The following is an 18,526-nucleotide window of genomic DNA, read 5'->3' on the forward strand; positions in this document are numbered from 1 at the left end:
ACGCAGAAGGTCCGCCAAACCAACCTATTGATATAATATACTTAAAATATGTTTATATGAACTTTAAACAGTTGGTAAGTGTAGACAGTGGCGCATAAATGGATGCTACAATAATGAATATACCACTGGTTCGTTCCATATTGCTGACGGCGCTTCCTCATGATGTAACTGTGTAGAAGATGCAGTTATGAAATCAAAATTAGATGCGTGATAAATGAACCTCCCCATTAGCAAAGGGACGATCATATTCGAAACCAAAAATATTAAATCAATGTAAGGAATCACGCTGATTTCTAGTGGATCAATCCTCTTTTCTCCTTTTCATTCAGAAGCTCAATGTGGAACTCTTCTCCGACGTTTCTCACACGTACATCATGTCTCGACGATCAGTAGGTTTCCAACGTGTGATTCGCGATGTACCACAACTGCTTTTTAGTTGTTGTCTCTAGTCCTCTTTAAGACATACCATTGCAGCTGCCAGCATCTATTACTGGTTTCTCCGAGAGCTTCCGTTCTCGCCACTTGGGCTACTAACGACCTGCGTCTGTTTGCGAGTACGGAGGCGCGAAGTGCATGACTATGCTGCTAATGATTCGGACCTTGGTTCTCTTGCCACAGAAGCACACGAGCAGTGTTGCAAACGCTCAGTCGCTGTCTTCAACAGTTTCCGAACGACTTGCGAAAATTACAGACAATCCTATGCTGATGAAGCTTGAAACGTCCCCTTAGAAAAAATAATGAATTACTGTGCTGGTAAACCCTTTACGTTATTTTATTTTCAAACAGCTGAGCAAAACTGAACGTACTCAGACATTTCTCTCTTTACTTCTTCAGATCATCAATAAACTAACACACAATATTTTTAGCGCAACGCAATCTGACTTTCAATAATCCCTACAAAAGAATGGCCCTGACTAACAATAACCTCTACCTTTCATGAATCACTTACCTCACAAAAATCTTCGTTACTCGAACTACTGCAACACAGCGAGCGCCAATACTGCCAGCTAAATAAAGGATTCTAACTACTGAAGGCACTAACTACTGATAGGCATACTTAGCAAGTGAAAGATTTTGATAGAGAACAAACAATGTAGCCGGCCGCGGTGGCTAAGTTCTAGGTGCTTCAGTCCGGAACCACGCGACTGCTACGGTCGCAGGTTCGAATCCTGCTTCGGGTATGGACGTGTGTAATGTCCTTAGGTTAGTTAGGTTTAAGTAGTTCTAATTTCTAGGGGACTGATGACCTCAGATGTTAGTCCCATAGTGCTCAGAGCCATTTGAACAAACAATGTATTTACCTTAATAGTGTTCAAAAGTCATAACATATATCAGTCTTACAAATTTACTCTCTCTGATGGACACACGTCCAGATCATCCGCTTCCAAACTCCGCCATCTCTCTCCCCACATCCACCACTGCTGGCGGCTCACCTCCATATCAGTCTTACAAATTTACTCTCTCTGATGGGCACACGTCCAGATCATCCGCTCTCAAAACTCCGCCATCTCTCTCCCCACATCCACCACTGCTGGCGGCTCACCTGCAACTGCGCAACGCTACGCGCTGTTAACAGCCAACTGCCCAACACTACAATAGCAAATTCCAACAATGCAAACCAGCCACAGACTGCAGACATCACAGTCAGTGATTTTCATACAGATCGCTACATGACGTTACCAAGATAAAAACTTAAACAGCCTACTTACAAGCTTTGTGAAACAAAATGAATCGTAGTACGTTCTTTGCATGGATAGTAGGTACTGACTTCATTACATTGCTACAGGAATAAGAAAACATTTGAGACTTTTGAAACAACTATTGCTACGCTTTCTGTATTAGTTTTTGCAGCATTTATTAATCAAGATAAAGTAAATTGAGAACAATGAATCTGGAGCTAACGCTATGTCATTAAATATGGTAGCAATGTCACCACATTTGTGTGATGTATGCTGTATCCAGGACAAACATATAAATTGAATAGGGAACAGTTTTTATCATTAGAACTGACTGGCATTGTTCATGGCTATGTAATGTTCCGAGTCACAAAAAAGAAAAAAAAAAAAACATGGATAAAGTGCAACAGGCAAATTCCGCATTCCTAGATTTCGGGAAACCGTTTGACGCGGTGCCTCAGTGCAGAGTATTAATAAAGGTCCGAGCATACGGATTAGGTTCGCAGATATGCAGTAGGCTCGACTGCCCAGTATGTTGTCTTCGACGGCGAGTGTTCATCAGAAGCAAGGGTGTTGTCAGTAGTGCCCCAGGGGAAGTGTGGCAGGACCACTCTTATTCTTTATATACGTAAATGATCCCATGGACGGGGTGGGAGCAATATACGGCTGTTTGCTCATGACGCTGTGATGTAAGGAAATTTGTCGTTGTTGAGTGACTATAGAGGATAAAAGATGAGTCAGAGAAACATTCTAATTGGTGTGATGAATGCCAGGTTGCTCTATCTGTAGAAAAATGTAACTTGCTGCAGATGAGTAGGAAAAATCCCGTAGTGACCGAATACAGTATTCGCAGTTTGCTAGTTGATACATTCACCTCGATTAAATATCTAGGCGTAACGTTCCAAAGTGATCTGAAATTGAACGAGCACGCAAGGGAAAAAGTAGTAGCCCTTCCATACAGCAGACCGCGTCTAGCTCATGAGTGTTGGCCATTCTTGAGTCCTGCCCGATTGTTTAGGACCACTACCACAACAGGTTAAAGGGACACATCGATTCATCTCAGAGGCGACCAGCTAGATTTGTTGCCGGTAGGTTCGATCAATACGCAAATGTTACAGAGATGGTTCCTGAGCTCAAATGGGAACGCCTGAATGGAAGACAGCATTCTTTTCGAGGAACACTATTGAGAAAATTTAGAGACCCGGCCCTTGAAGCTGACTGCAGAACGATTCTACTACCGCCTAAGGGCATTTCGTGTGAAGACCACGAAGATACGATAACAGAAATTGGGGCCCTTACGGAGGCATGTAAATAGCCGCTTTTCCCTCGTAGTATTTGCGAGTGGAACAGGGAAGCAGAGTTATTAAACACGGTTTTCCGAAACTCCTTCACCAAAGAAGACGAAGTAAATATTCCTGGATTCCAATCAAGAACAACTGCCAAGGTGAGAAACATAGGATATCCTGCGTGTTACAAAGCCGTTTAAATCAATAAGGGCAAGGCCTCCGGTCCAGATTGTGTACCGTACCACTCAGGTTCCTCTCAGGGTATGCTGATAAAATAGCTCCATATTTAGCAATTATATACAACCACTCGCTCACAGATAGATCCGTACCTAAAGACTGGAAAATTGCTCAAGTCACACCAATACCCAAAAAGGGAAGTAGGAGCAATCCGCTGAATTACAGTCCTCTATCACTAATGTCGATTTGTAGTAGGGTTTTAGAGCATATACTGTATTCGAATATAATGAAGTACCTCGAAGAAAACGATTTATTGTCATATAGTCAGCACGGTTCCAGAAAATATCGTTCTTGTGAAACACAACTAACTCTTTATACTCATGAAGTAATAAGTTCTATCGACAGCGGAGGTCAAATTGATTCCATATTTTTAGATTTCCAGAAGGATTTCGATACCGTTCCTCACAAGCGTCTTCTAACCAAACTGCGTGCCTACTGTGTATCGCCACAGTTGTGCGACTGGATTCGTGATTTCCTGTCAGAAAGGTCACAGTTCGTAGTAATAGACGGAAAATCATCGAGTAAAACAGAAGTAATATCCGACGTCCACCAAGGAAGTGTTACAGGCCCTCTATTGTTCCTGATCTATATTCATGACACAGAAGACAATCTGAATAGCCGTCTTAGATTGTTTGCAGATTATGCTGTCATTTACGGTCTAGTAAATTCATCAGATTATCAAAGCGACTTGCAAAATGACTTAGATACGATATCTGTATGCTGCGAAAAGTGGCAATTGACCCTGAATAAAGAAAAGTGTGAAGCTATTCACATGAGTACTAAAAGTAATCAGCTAAATTTTGATTACGCGATATGTCACACAAATCTGAGGGCTGTAAATTCAGCTAAATACTTAGGGATTTCAACCACAAATCACCTAAATTGGAACGATCACATATATAATGTTGTGGGTAGAGCGAACCAAAGACTGCGATTCATTGGCAGAACACTTAGAAGGTGCAACAGGTCTACCAAAGAGACTGCTTACACTACGCTTGTCCTCCTTATTCTGGAATATTGCTGTGCGGTGTGGGATCCGCATCAGGTGGGACTGACAGATGACATCGAAAAAGTACAAAGAAGGGCAGTTCGTTTTGTATTATTGCGAAATAGGGGAGATAGTGTCACAGACATGATACGTGAATTGGAGTGGCAATCATTAAAACAAAGGCGATTTTCGTTGCGACGAGATCTTCTCATGAAATTTCAATCACCAGTTTTCTCCTCCGATAGCGAAAACATTCTGTTGGCACCCACCTACATAGGGAGAAAAGATCATCACGATAAAATAAGAGAAATCAGGGCTCGCACAGAAAAATTTAAGTGCTCGTTTTTCCCGCGTGCCGTTCGAGAGTGGAACGGTGGAGAGACAGCGTTAAGGTGGTTCACTGAACCCTCTGCCAGGCACTTTATTGTGATTAGCAGAGTAATCACGTAGATGAAGATGTAGATGAAGGAAATGATTCGCGTTGGTACAAGGTACACTTCGTCATGCACCATATGGTAGCTTGCGAAGAATGTATGCTGCTGTAGATATCAACGAGATCCTGCATTGTCCAAAGAATGTAAATACTTAATCGGTGTCTGCCCTCTCAAACTGGAACATAAATCTCACTTTAATGAAACACACTGTCTAACGTGAATCAGACATGTTGTTACATGAAGCCCACAAAAGCAATATTTGTTTGGGGTGACTGCATCTCCACAATGGACTTCACTAGTACCAAGAGTAACATTTTATTTATATGCGTTCATGGCATATTATAGAAACGCAGCGACCCTTCCTTCACACCACACTGCCATGGTTAAAAGGCGTATTACATTTCTGCCCTTCGGTTTTGTGTTAGCGTCGAATAAATCTGATCACACAAAACTTGTTTTTCTTCGTTATTTCTCTAAGATTAAGTTCATCTGATTATAAGAAGTTTTCCATGCCTACGTTATCATAGTCACTTCTGGGAAAATCGGCACGATCTCAAAATTAGCCCTGCCTTGGTGAAGCTCCAATGTGGGAAGAAATACTACGACCTCACCTTGCGCTATTAAATATTCTAGCCGAGGATATGTATATTTCACTAAGGAAATCCGCAGGAAATGCTAGCTTAGATCCAAACGTATTACACAGCTTAAAAAAAAATTATTTCCAAAGATATTCAAACACATTTATTGTATTATAGAGGTCCTGAATCCGAATATGGCTTTACTTTTCCCGAACTGGCTTTAGTTCTGAAGATATTTATGTTTTCGAATTTTAATTACATGTTCCCAAAACTGCTGCTTTTCCATCAGTATCGTTGATCTTAATTTTCATCTAGGTTTTTATACTCTTTAATAATTCACAGTTAAACATTCTACACTGAAGAGCCAAAGAAATTAACTAATATCGTTACGGCCCCGCGAGAACGCAGAAGTGCCGCAACACAACGTGGGATGGACTCGAACAATGTGTGAAGCAGTGTTGGAGAGAACTGACACCATGAAGCCTGTAGGGCTGTCCATAAACCCGTAAGAATACGAGGGAGTGAAAATCTCTTCTGAACAGCACGTTGCAACACATCCCTGATATGCTCAATAATGTTCATGTCTGGAGAGTTTGGTGGCCAGTGGAATTGAGAAGAGTGTTCCTGGAGCCACTCTGTAGCAATTCTGGACGTCTGGGGTGTTGCATTGTACTGCTGGAATGGCCCAAGTCCGCCGGAATATACAATGGACCTGAATGGATGCAGGTGATCAGACAAGATGCTTACGTACATGTCACCTGTCAGAGGCGTGCCTAGGCGTATCAGGGGTCCCATATCACGCGCCCCACATCATTACAGAGCCTCCACCAACTTGAACAATCCCTTTCTGACATGCAGGGTCCATGGATTCATGAGCTTGTCTCCATACCCGTACACATCAGTCCGCTCGATACAATTTGAAACGAGACTCGTTCGACCATGTAACATGTTCCCAGTCATCAACAGTCCAATTTCGCTGTTGACGGGCCCAGGCGAGACGTAAAGCTTAGTGTCGTGCGGCCATCAAGGGTACAAGAGTGAGTCTTCGGCTCCGAAAGCCAATATCGATGGTGTTCCGTTGAATGGTTCGCATGCTGACGCTTGTTGACTGCCCAGCATTGAAATCTGCAGCAATTTGCAGAAGGGTTGCACTTCTGTCAAGTTGAACGATTCTCTTCAGTCGTCGTTGGTCCCGTTCTTACAGGATCTTACTCCCGCCGCAACGATGTCTGTGATTTGATGTTTTACCGGATTCCTGATATTCACGGTACATTTGTGTAAGGGCTGTACGGGAAAATCCCAACTTCATCGCTACCTTGGAGACGCTATGTCCCATCGCTCGAGCACCAACTATAGCACCACGTTGAAACCCACTTAAACCTTGATAGCCTGCCTTTGTAGCAGCCGTAACTAATCTAACAGCTGCGCCAGACATTTGTTGTCTTATGTAGATGTTGCTGACCGCTGCGCTGTAGTCTGCCTGTTCACATATGTCTGCATTGGAATACGCATGCCTATACCAGTTTCTTTGGCGCTTTAGTGCACTAAATGCTTTAAAATTTATTATTTATTTTAATTTTGTCTGTTTCAGGAAAATATCAGTTCTTCAGGAAGAGGATGCATAAACAACGTCAATGTGTTTTCTTATATTTACGGTGAATACTGACTACACAACCAAAGACGAATGTCACCGACTTCGTACAAAAAATGGTTCAAATGGCTCTAAGCACTATGGCACTTAACATCTGAGGTCGTCAGTCTGCTAGAACTAAGAACTACTTAAACGTAACTGACTTAAGGACATCACACACATCCATGCCAGAAGCAGGATTCGAACCTGCGACCGTAGCCGTAGCGCAGTTCCAGACTTTGTAAAGAAGGCATATCTTGCAATGTTGGGATATAGCTTGGAGACCAAGATAGGGATACCGACACGCTTTGTAAAAATTTTATAGTGTGTCTTTGACAGTGAAAAAATGGACAAAGAGATGGTCTAGCGATTGACAAAAAACCACCACGATGACTGTTACTTTTGTGTTGCCTATGTCAAAGGTTTCAATCGATTCAAAAAACGTAAATGGGAAAAACTAAATTTAGAATTAACCAGGAGACATGTGGTACACAGTCAACAAGTTCCTACACCTGAGTTTACTAAACTACGTGAGCTTGTAACGTCAGAACCTGAGGAAATACAGGATTTGGAGTTCAAAAGCAGCAACAGCATTGGAAGTGAATAGGAGTGAGAAATTTCTACACCTAAATTGTTCATTTAAGATAATTTAAATGATCTGGTAGAGATCTTAATTTGTCAAAGAATGGAGCAGAACTTCTGGCATCCAGGCTAAAGGAAAACAACTGTCTTAGTTCAGAAGCGAAAATTTCAGTATACTGTACAAGGGAAGAAGGTCTTCTGCAATACTTCAGCCAAGACGCTTGTATACTGTAGTAATATTCTCGGTCTACTCATTGAGATGGGGTTACAGTAATACTGACCAAAAGACTGGCGGCTTTTTGTAGACAGCTCCACCAGAAGCCTGAAATGTGTCTTACTTCACAACAGTAACGTCGTTTCAGACATTCCAATTTGCCACTCAACAAAAGTGAAAGAGAAATATGAACCTATCATAATCATATTGCAGAACTTACGCTATCATTTACATCTATGATGTGTTTGTTGTGATCTGAAGATGTCAAACATCTCGATTGAGTAGCAGTGTGGCTACACGTCGTACCCTTGTTTTATTTGCTTGTGGAACACGAGAGTAAAAAAAGATCATTGGAGCAAAGTGTCATGGCCTTTAAAGAAAAGTCTTACTGTAGCAGAAGTGTCTTTCACGAGCCAACGGTTAAGAGAGAGAAAATATTTCTCCCTCCATTGCATGTAAAGCTAGGCCTGATGAAGCAATCTCTTAGGGCCCTAGATAAAGAAGACAATGGCTTCAAATGTATGTGTGGATTTTTCCAGGACTGGGCATTGAAAAATGAAAGCTGGTATATTTGACGGGCCGTAGATATGCAAATTCACGAATGCTTCGAGTGTGACAAATTTCACGAATGATTCGGGACTGAAGGACTGGCGTAATTATATGTTAGTTATGAGAAACTTCTTAGATAATCATGAGGCGGACAATTAGAAAGAAATTGTGTGGAACATGTGGACAGCCTTTAAAAAGCTGGATGTTAACATGAGTACCAAAGTGCATTTCTTCCACAGCCACTACACAAGATTTTCAGATAAGTCAGGCGATTTCAGCGAGGAGCAAGGGGAGAGGTTCCACGAAGTAATTAAGACAGTGGAAGACAGGTGGGTCTGACGCACGCATGATGGCCAGCTGCTGTCGGTGTCACCAACGCGGTTGTCCTGAAGAGCAATGCAGAAGAAAATCAAACCGACATCGTTTCGTGAAGGAGTAATTGATATAGTCTCACTGAATGTAGGCATACGGTTTTGAGTTTTCTGAGGTAATGCAACACAATTAGTCAATTAAAGCACTTAGTATATCATTCTCGTGTTGTCTGAGACAGTAGTCAAGTTAATTGTGATCAGGATACGCCTACTCAGTCATCATATTGCTGCATGTTTATATTCATCAATAAATGCTAAATTGGTACAAAACTGAAGCCAATTTAGCAAAATTGAGGCCATATTCGCATTCAGCAACACAAAGTGGTCCTAAAAGCCTTTAGAAAGCTTGGCAAAAAAAGAAAAACAGTGTTTAGCAGTGTTATCAGTTATTTTAGCATCTAAGGCTTTTCCCTTTACCACTTTGTAGTTTTTCGAATAAACCAAAGAAACAACTGATCAAGGAACATATTGCCGACTTAGCTACTTATGTCCAAGCTTAAATACATAGCTGATGTGAGTAATGAATTTCCTACCGGAATAGGAATGTATGTCACCGACTTGCTCCGAGGTAGCGACACAGAGGTTGTTAACTGCGAATGTACTTAATGTAACGCGTTCAGCCACCCAGTCAGCGACTGAACAGCCGACTAGTGAACCAATCAGAGACGGGCGAGGAGGGAACTCGCTGGAACCACTGGGCAAGCGGCACCAGCAGGTGGACGTCCACAGTGGCCTCTGGTCACAGAATTTCAAACAACGTCGTTTGTAGATGTTTTTACACAAACTGTGGCGAAAATAGCGTCTAGTCACCCATGTATGTCCATATAAGAAATTTCTAGGTGATTACCGTTCACTTTTCTATAAAGAAACAGTGGTAATGGAGATGATTCTTTTAGAATTGCTGACTTTCGTGAGCGATTCATAAGCAAACTGCCTCAGTTTTCAACCCACAGAAACAATAATCCGTGTGTGGTAACTACCCACAGGTTGGGAAACAGCTAATCTAAATCCTGAATAATACCCCCACCCCATCCCTTTTCCCCTACCCTCAGAGTTTATACCGTATACGCCAAAGAGAGAGTACTGAGCGACTGGAAGTGTTCACAGTATAGGAGAACGCAAGTTTCACTCGAGTCAAGGTCGATAGTAAACGTCCTTGCCAAGTGCCTCATTCACAGTTCTTCGCCTGAGACATAACCTAATGACAAATAAAACAGACGGATATCAGATCATACATCGAACAATTGATAAAATTCTTAAAGTGAAAGAGGAAAGTGGGTGTAAATGAAATTTTCTAATATAATGGCAGTTAAAATTTTGTCGTACACAGCAGAATGTATTTCATTCTAAGAAATATCTTAGTCCATTGGAAACATCAAAACGAAGTTCGCTGTAAAAACTTGCAGGAGATAACATAAAACGATATGAGGGCTGTATTAGCTCTAAAACCTTCAATGGATAAACGTGCGTAGAAGGAAGTTGAATGGAAGGACAATCATCTGGAAAAATAGAAGAACAACAACGGGAAGAAGAAATAAGTCATGAAACCTCTAGAGAGAGTTTGCATGTCCTTTCTTCTACATACAGGGCAATTGCTTTGACTTGAGACAACTAAGCATTTCGGAAACGAGCCATCGTACGATAAACGTGCTCTAGGTGAAAATTTAATATTAGTAAAAGGTATATCTGCGTGTGCTACAACTGGCAATCTCCTGCCAACCCTCCTGCGTGGGCGGGGTTAATTTTGTATTTTCGAATGGGAACCTATCAAATGGTTCAAATGGCTCTGAGCACTATGCGACTTAACTTATGAGGTCATCAGTCGCCTAGAACTTAGAAGTAATTAAACCTAACTAACCTAAGGACATCACACACATCCATGCCCGAGGCAGGATTCGAACCTGCGACCGTAGGGGTCACCCGGTTCCAGACTGTAGCGCCTAGAACCGTATGGCCACTCCGACCAGCTGGGAACCGATCAATTTTTATTGAATGTTCAGATTCTACCCCAAAAATAGGTAAAGTTTATTCCAGCCATTGTTTATTATTCGTAGCAGATGGTTCTTTAATCGATAAATATCAAAAGTGCCTGCTTTTGCGATTGAGTACCGAAGAGTTTGATACTACATTTCATTTACGATGTAAATGCAAACATTTCTGTTCTATCGATTAATACTGATACTCAGACGTTACTCTAGTGTCGCAACATTGTTGTACGATACGCATACTATCTACAGTATTTTGACAGCAGTGGCGGTCCATGCAGGGCACACCATCCAGTATTGTTTTTATCCCGATGTCGTTGGTTCCTGGAGTTGGCCGGCAAGCAGCAACGCGGCCTGTTGTCAGGGCATACGCCTCGGGACCCAAGTCACGGCCAGCAGACTGACAACACTAGCGGGTAGTCGAATAATGAAAAGTGAAACCAACTGCTGTACTGTAATTCAAACGACGTTACTCAAAACATGCTGCCAGTTTCGACGTGGAAAAGGTCACCTGCAGGTCCCTGTATATCGAAATATACATACGAGTGCCATGATAGCAAAATACGCGTAAGGAGAGCACTGACAACAAAAATCACAGTTCGCGATTAAAACTGGGATTAATCACACCATAGAACTACACAATAAAAATATATTATCGGTTTCCATACAAACCACAAATCCAGCATCTAATTTACACACACACTACCACACATACACACACACACACACACACACACACACACACACACACACACACACTAAAAGTTCCAGAACCTGTACAGAAATTTGGAATAGAGATAACATAATTTCAGCCTTTTTCTCATAAAAACCACATATTCCGTGTTGTAACATCATACAGAGAGACCTTCAGAGGTGTTGGTCATGGATTCTGTGCTCACCGGTACCTCTAATACCCAGTACTACGTCCTCTTGCATTGATGAGTGCCTGTATTCGTCTTGGCATACTATCCACAAATTCATCAAGGTAATGTTGCTCCAGATTGTCCCACTCCTCAACGGCGATTCGGCGTAGATCCCTCAGAATGGTTGGTAGGTCACGTCGTCCGTAAACAGCCCTTTTCAGTCTATCCCAGACATGTTCGATAGGGTTCATGTCTGGAGAACATGCTGGCCACTCCAGTCGAGCGACGTCGTTATCCTAAAGGAAGTCATTCACAAGATGTGCACGATGCGGGCGCTAACTGTCGTCGATGAAGACGAATGCCTCGCCAATATGCTGCCGATATGGTAGCACTATTGGTGGGAGGATGGCATTCACGCATCGTACAGCCGTTATGGGGCCTTCCATGACCACCAGCGGCGTACGTCGGCTCCACAGAATGCCACTCTAAAACATCAGGGAACCTCCACCATGATGCACTCGCTGGACAGTGTGTCTAAGGCGTTCAGCCTGACCGGTTGCCTCCAAACACGTCTCTGACGATTGTCTGGTTGAAAGTATATGCGACACTCATCGGTGAGGAGAACTCGATGCCATTCCTGAGCGGTCCATTCGGCATGTTGTTCGGCCCATCTATACCGAGCTGCATGGTGTCGTGGTTGCAAAGATGGATCTCGCTATGGACGTCGGGAGTGAAGTTGCTTATCATGCAGCCAATTGCGCACAGTTTGAGTCGTAACACGACATCCTGTGGCTGCACAAAAAACATTATTCAACATGGTGGCGTTGCTGTCAGGGTTCCTCCGAGCCATAATCCGTAGGTAGCGGTCATCCACTGCAGTGGTAGCCCTTGGGTGGCCAGAGCGAGGCATGTCATCGGCAGTACCTGTCTCTCTCTATCTCCTCCATGTCCGAACAACATCGCTTTGGTTCACTCGGAGACGCCTGGACACTTCGCTTGTTGACAGCCCTTCCTGGTACAAAGTAATAATGCGGACGCGATCGAACCGCGATACTGACCGTGTATGCATGGGTGAACTACAGACAACACGAGCCGTGTACCTCCTTCCTGGTGGAATGACTGGAACTGATCGACTTTCGGACCCCCTCCGTCTAATAAGCGCTGCTCATGCATGGCTGTTTATATCTTTGGGCGGCGTTAGTGACATCTCTGAACAGTCAAATGGACTGTGTCTGTGATACAAGACCCACAGTCAACGTCTATCTTCAGGAGTTCTGGGAACCGGGGTGATGCAAAACTTTTTTGGTTGTGTATATTTACAGATGTTGTGAATGCAGAAAATGTGCTCGGAATAAGAACTGTGCACAGGAGACAGTGTCAGCTCTGTAAATAATAAAGCTACCTTTAAAATAATGCTATCAATTTTTATACCGGGAGTTAGGTAAAAAATGTGGCAAAATAATTCCTCTCAGAAAAAGCTAGTTACTCTGGACTTTTGAATTGTATCTGTTTGTAAAAATTCCTTTGTTGTTTAATACGTCCTACATAATACAATTTAACGTAATAAATACAATGCTTATATCATCCTCAAAGTGTTTTATCGATCCTTCCGTACAAGCTAGTTGCATTTCAGCCGCTGAGCGGCGGATGTACCTTATAGCTTAAAGACTCACAGTGACGGTCTCATTTTAATGTAAAACATGGTAACTCCTAGTGATGGTGGATATGATTGTGATATACGAGCATATTCACTGGTAGCAGGCACACATATGAGGACAGATGAAATTGTTGAACGTACAAACGTTGTAAAATTTTCACTGCATCGCACTAGAAATGGCCTATTTTCTTTCTGAAACGGCTGGACGGATTTGGATGGATTTCGGAATGGAGATAGCCTATTCTCTGATTTAACAGATAGGTTGCCTTTTATTCTGAAAGAGAATCACTGTTGCATGGGATGGGTAACGTGACTAAAAATACATCCATGAAAGTTAGCTAACACAAAAATGCATACGTTCAGTGTTGCAATTAGTTTTTGACGCATGGTATAGGTACGTATATAAATTTCGAACGTCAGAAATATTCGTGTAGGATCAAATCATCACTCCGTTACGAACGTAACTGGTGCGTAACTGGAATGCACCAAGATTGTGCAGTGGCGCCAGATTACGCATCACGGAGCTGAGAAGGCATATCGTGCAGGCAACCATCATCATCAACGGCGGAAACAAAGGAGAGACGCTACTGACGCCACGAATTCCTATCATCCCAACAGACTTTCCTTTCCTGGTTAAACGTCTGCAGTTCCCCTTGAAAGTGGACTTCTCGTTCACTATGAATAAGAGTGAAGGAGAAAGGGTAAACGTGGCAGGGTATTCATCTGGGCATACCACGTTTGTCACACCTACAGCTCAACGCGGCTGTCGCATGTATCAAGAGCCAGAAATCTCAACACACACCCAGAGAACAAGAAGTCTCTGAACGTTTTTATTTTTTATTTTTTTTATCAGAGACATATTGCAATAGATTTCTGGCTGTCAGTACACCAAATGGTTCAAATGGCTTTGAGCACTATGCGACTTAACTTCTGAAGTCATCAGTCGCCTAGAACTTTGAAGTACTTAAAGGACATCACACACATCCATGCCCGAGGCTCGGTTCCAGACTGTAGCGCCTAGAACCGCACGGCCACTCTGGCCGGCGTCTGTACACACTTATCAACCTTTCTGTGCTAGGGATGTCGCAGACAGTCGTCAATTTATTTACTCCCTTTCCTCGCTTGCTTTGTACTTCCCTACTCGGTCACGTAATTTTTTTTCCTTAAGTAAACACATGAGCTGTGACCGACATGTACTCTGTCGGCTTCTCCCATCGTCTTGTTATTTGGCGGTTGCTTCCCGATGTCGCGCGATTTGCTGGGCCGCAAGTGGCTCGCCCCTCATTATGACCAAGAGGTAACTTTTGTAATGACTCATACGTATGGACTGTTAGTTTCGGAACTAACATTTTCTTATAAATAGCTGTTGAACAGCGGGTAATATCGTAGGGCGCGGCCAATTAGAAATTGTATTACTTCCACATTCCTCTTAATGATTTCCGATGTATCCCTATTTATGTTTACATCATGTTTGTTGCTGGTTTGATGCAGCTCTCCATGTTACTCTATCCTGTGCAAGCTTCTTCATCTCCCAGTGCCTACTGCAGCCTACATAATTCTGAATCTGCTTAGTGTATTCATCTCTTGGTCTCCCTCTACGATTTTTACCCTCCACGCTGCCCTCCAGTACCAAATTCGTGATCCCTCGACGTCTCAGAACATGTCCTACCAACCGATCCCTTCTTCTAGTCAAGTTGTGCCACAAACTCCTCTTCTCCGCAATTCTATTCAACACCTCCTCATTAGTTATGTGATCTACCCATCTAATCTTCATCATTCTTCTGTAGCACCACATTTCGAAAGCTTCTATTCTCTCCTTGTCTAAACTATTTATCGTCCATGTTTCACTTCCATACATGGCTACACTCCATACAAATACTTTCAGAAACGACTTCCTGACACTTAAATCAATACTCAATGTCAACAAATTTCTCTTCTTCAGAAACGCTTTCCTTGCCATTGCCAGTCTACATTTTATATCCTCTCTACTTCGACCATCATCAGTTATTTTGCTCCCCAAATAGCAAAACTCCTTTACTAATTTAAGTGTCTCATTTCCTAATCTAATTCCCTCAACATCACCCGATTTAATTCGACTACATTCCATTATCCTCGTATTGCTTTTGTTGATGTTCATCTTATATCCCTCTTTCAAGACACTGTCCATTCCGTTCAACTGCTCTTCCAAGTCCTTTGCTGTCTCTGATACCATTACAATGTCATCGGCAAACCTCAAAGTTTTTATTTCTTCTCCATGGATTTTATTACCTACTCTGAACTTTTCTTTTGTTTCCTTCACTGCTTGCTCAATATACAGATTGAACAACATCGGGGAGAGGCTACAACACTGTCTCACTCCCTTCCCAACCACTGCTTCCTTTTCATGTCGCTCGACTCTTATTACTGCCATTTGGTTTCCGTACTAATTGTAAATAGCCTTTCGCACCCTGTATTTTACCCGTGCCACCTTCAGAATTTGAAAGAGAGTATTCCAATCAACATTGTCAAAAGCTTTCCATAAGTCTGCAAATTCTAGAAATGTAGGTTTGCCTCTCCTTAATCTTTCTTCCAAGATAAGTCGTAGGGTCGGTATTGCCTCACGTGTCCCAACATTTCTACGGAATCCAAACTGATCTTCCCCGAGGTCGGCTTCTACCAGTTTTTCCATTCGTCTGTAAAGAATTCGCATTAGTATTTTGCAGCTGTGACTTATTAAACTGATAGTTCGGTAATTTTCACATCTGTCAACTCCTGCTTTCCTTGGGATTGGAATTACTATATTCTTCTTGAAGTCTGAGGGAATTTCGCCTGTCTCATACATCTGACTCACCAGATGGTAGAGTTTTGTCAGGGCTGGCTCTCCCAAGGCTGTCAGTAGTTCTAATGGAGTGTTGTCTACTCCCGGGGCCTTGTTTCAACTTAGGTCTTTCAGTGTCAAACCTTTTTTAAAATAACAGTAAAATTGGAGTACTATATTTAAGATGGGACCAGTCCCGCATCCCGCCCTGGGCCCATTGCTGGCTTCCGGCGTGCCTGAGGACAACAGATGCGTAAAACTGCCGTCTGTGGACTCAGCGACCGCTGCCACAGATACTACAGTCAGAACAAGCGCTGTCATCATGACGGCGGCGAAACGGTTCAGAGATCGAGTCGCCGCTGTTTACTTGACCTACGCCGTGTTACCTTCGGGATAACCCACATGATTCAGACGACGCAGCTGAGCTAAAAGGTTGGATCAGCGTGACTGTTCCTTTCTTACCCAACGAAGAATGTCAGCAAAGTTTGGAACTCTGTAAAGTCACTCCCTCGCGCAAAATTGATGATGTCATATGCTATAAGAAAAGTTATGAGAAAGATCGTGCCCTACAGTGAAGGCTGGATCAAAAATTATCCAGCAGTAATTTCAGTTTCATATCGTCCTGGATTACACGCTACACAACGCAGTTTTTACAGTTAATTACAACGTGACAATACTTTTTTAGAGGAAGCAAATTATATGCAGGCGTTCAAACCGCGTTCGTGTGCCAATCAACGATGTGTGACCGGAACCGTTCAATGGTTCAAATGGCTCTGAGCACTTTGGGACTTAACTTCTGAGGTCATCAGTCCCCTAGAACTTAGAACTACTTAAACATTACTAACGTAAGACCATCACATACATCCATGCCCGAGGCAGGATTCGAACCTGCGACCGTATCGGCCGCGCGGTTCAAGAATGTAGCGCCTAGAACCTCTCGGCCACAATGGCCGGCCAGGAACCGTCTTCGTGTGCTAATCAACGAGGTGTGATCAGATCATTCAAACAAATTGTATAAAGCTTGAATGTATTCCTACATACACAGTGCGAATTTGACTTTACCGTATTATGTCAAAGACTCGAAGAATTTTCATTGTAAATAGGAAAACAGAGGATACAATTTATTTCATTTTAGAATGCTTTCAGTGTTGTGCCAATTTACGACTTGCATTGCAAATGCTAGGTTCTGGATCATACTTTGGGGCACTTGTTGCAAACATGCAATCGAAAAATTGTGACAAACGGTCACTGAAACACAAAAGAAAGTCTCTTAGTAAATCTAATTGTTGCACTGGATCATGCAAAGCGCAGATGACTCACTTGCGGGCATGATCGTGTATTTTGTCGACGGTGGAGGAAAATTCCGCCCCTCTCCTGTATCAGCTTCAAGTGTACCACAGTCTATGGCGTCCATTCCTACTGCTTGCACTATCATATTGGTGAATATTTTGAATATACACAAGAGTGATTTGTCACCTACAGCAAAGCAATGCTACAGTCTGGAACCGTGCGACCGCTACGGTCGCAGGTTCGAATCCTGCCTCCGGCATGGATGTGTGTGATGTCCTTAGGTTAGTTAGGTTTAAGTAGTTCTAAGTTATAGGGGACTGATGACCTCAGATGTTAAGTCCTATAGTGCTCAGAGCCATTTGAACCATTTGAGCAAAGCAATGTGCGAAGCAAAACGAGATTTGTCAATTACTAAAATGGTTCTTTAGCTGTCTCTTCAATACGATTGTTATCTTACATGTGGCATAACAGCAGGTAAGGATTCGCGAATAGTCTGTGGAATGTTATTATTAATCACGATGAAAAGTTTATGATTCTATGTATCCATAAAAGTCAAATACTTACTTACTGATCTAGTCTAGGCCGCTTACCAATCTTGAACATAATGTGCCACCCTCGAAAAATTCTGCAGGTACAGTTCTCTTGAGCTGTCCGCGTCTATTACGGTTCAAACGGCAGCTGGGGGAAGTATTTTAAGACTCTCTCCATCATTTGCTTCCCGGATATCCATAGCTGGTGTAATGCACTGAGCAGTCTGTTTTAGGTCTGTTGTGTTCAGGCGTGCAAGAGGTTTTGTAGCATACCAACGTACAACGCCCTTATAGAAACAGAAGGTAGCCAGCGTCACATATGAGATGAGTATGGCCCGGAGTTTTTCCTAAGCTTCAAGGTAATTTTTACAACAATTTATGAACGAATACAGGTATTGTAATTTAGAAAAATCTATTTTTATTGTTCATGTAGAGTTATATTCACACCAGTTTCAGTAATAGGTTATACTTCGACGAACTTCTGCGAAAAATGAATATGCGCTTCCTATCTTAAACAAGAGATAAAAATGTAATTGTTGCTTAGATGACCATGTTACATGTGATATTGTCGCAAATAAATACAACTACTGAAAAGCTTTATTTATGAGCACTATAGTAGACAAGCAGCGTAACACTAGTCGTTTCGGTAAAGTAACACGTTGTTGCATGGGGTCGACGAAATGCTATCGCAGCCAACAAGGGCAGCTTCTTTTTTAAAATGTTTTAGGCGTGTATTAATTCCTATGGGACCAGACTGCTTAAGTCATCGGTCCCTAGACTTACACACTACTTAAACTAACTTATGCTAAGAACAACACACACACCCATGCCCGAAGGAGAGCGCTAACCTCTGGCGGAA

This window comes from Schistocerca americana, chromosome 5, assembly GCF_021461395.2.
Source record: "Schistocerca americana isolate TAMUIC-IGC-003095 chromosome 5, iqSchAmer2.1, whole genome shotgun sequence".
Taxonomy (NCBI): domain Eukaryota; kingdom Metazoa; phylum Arthropoda; class Insecta; order Orthoptera; family Acrididae; genus Schistocerca; species Schistocerca americana.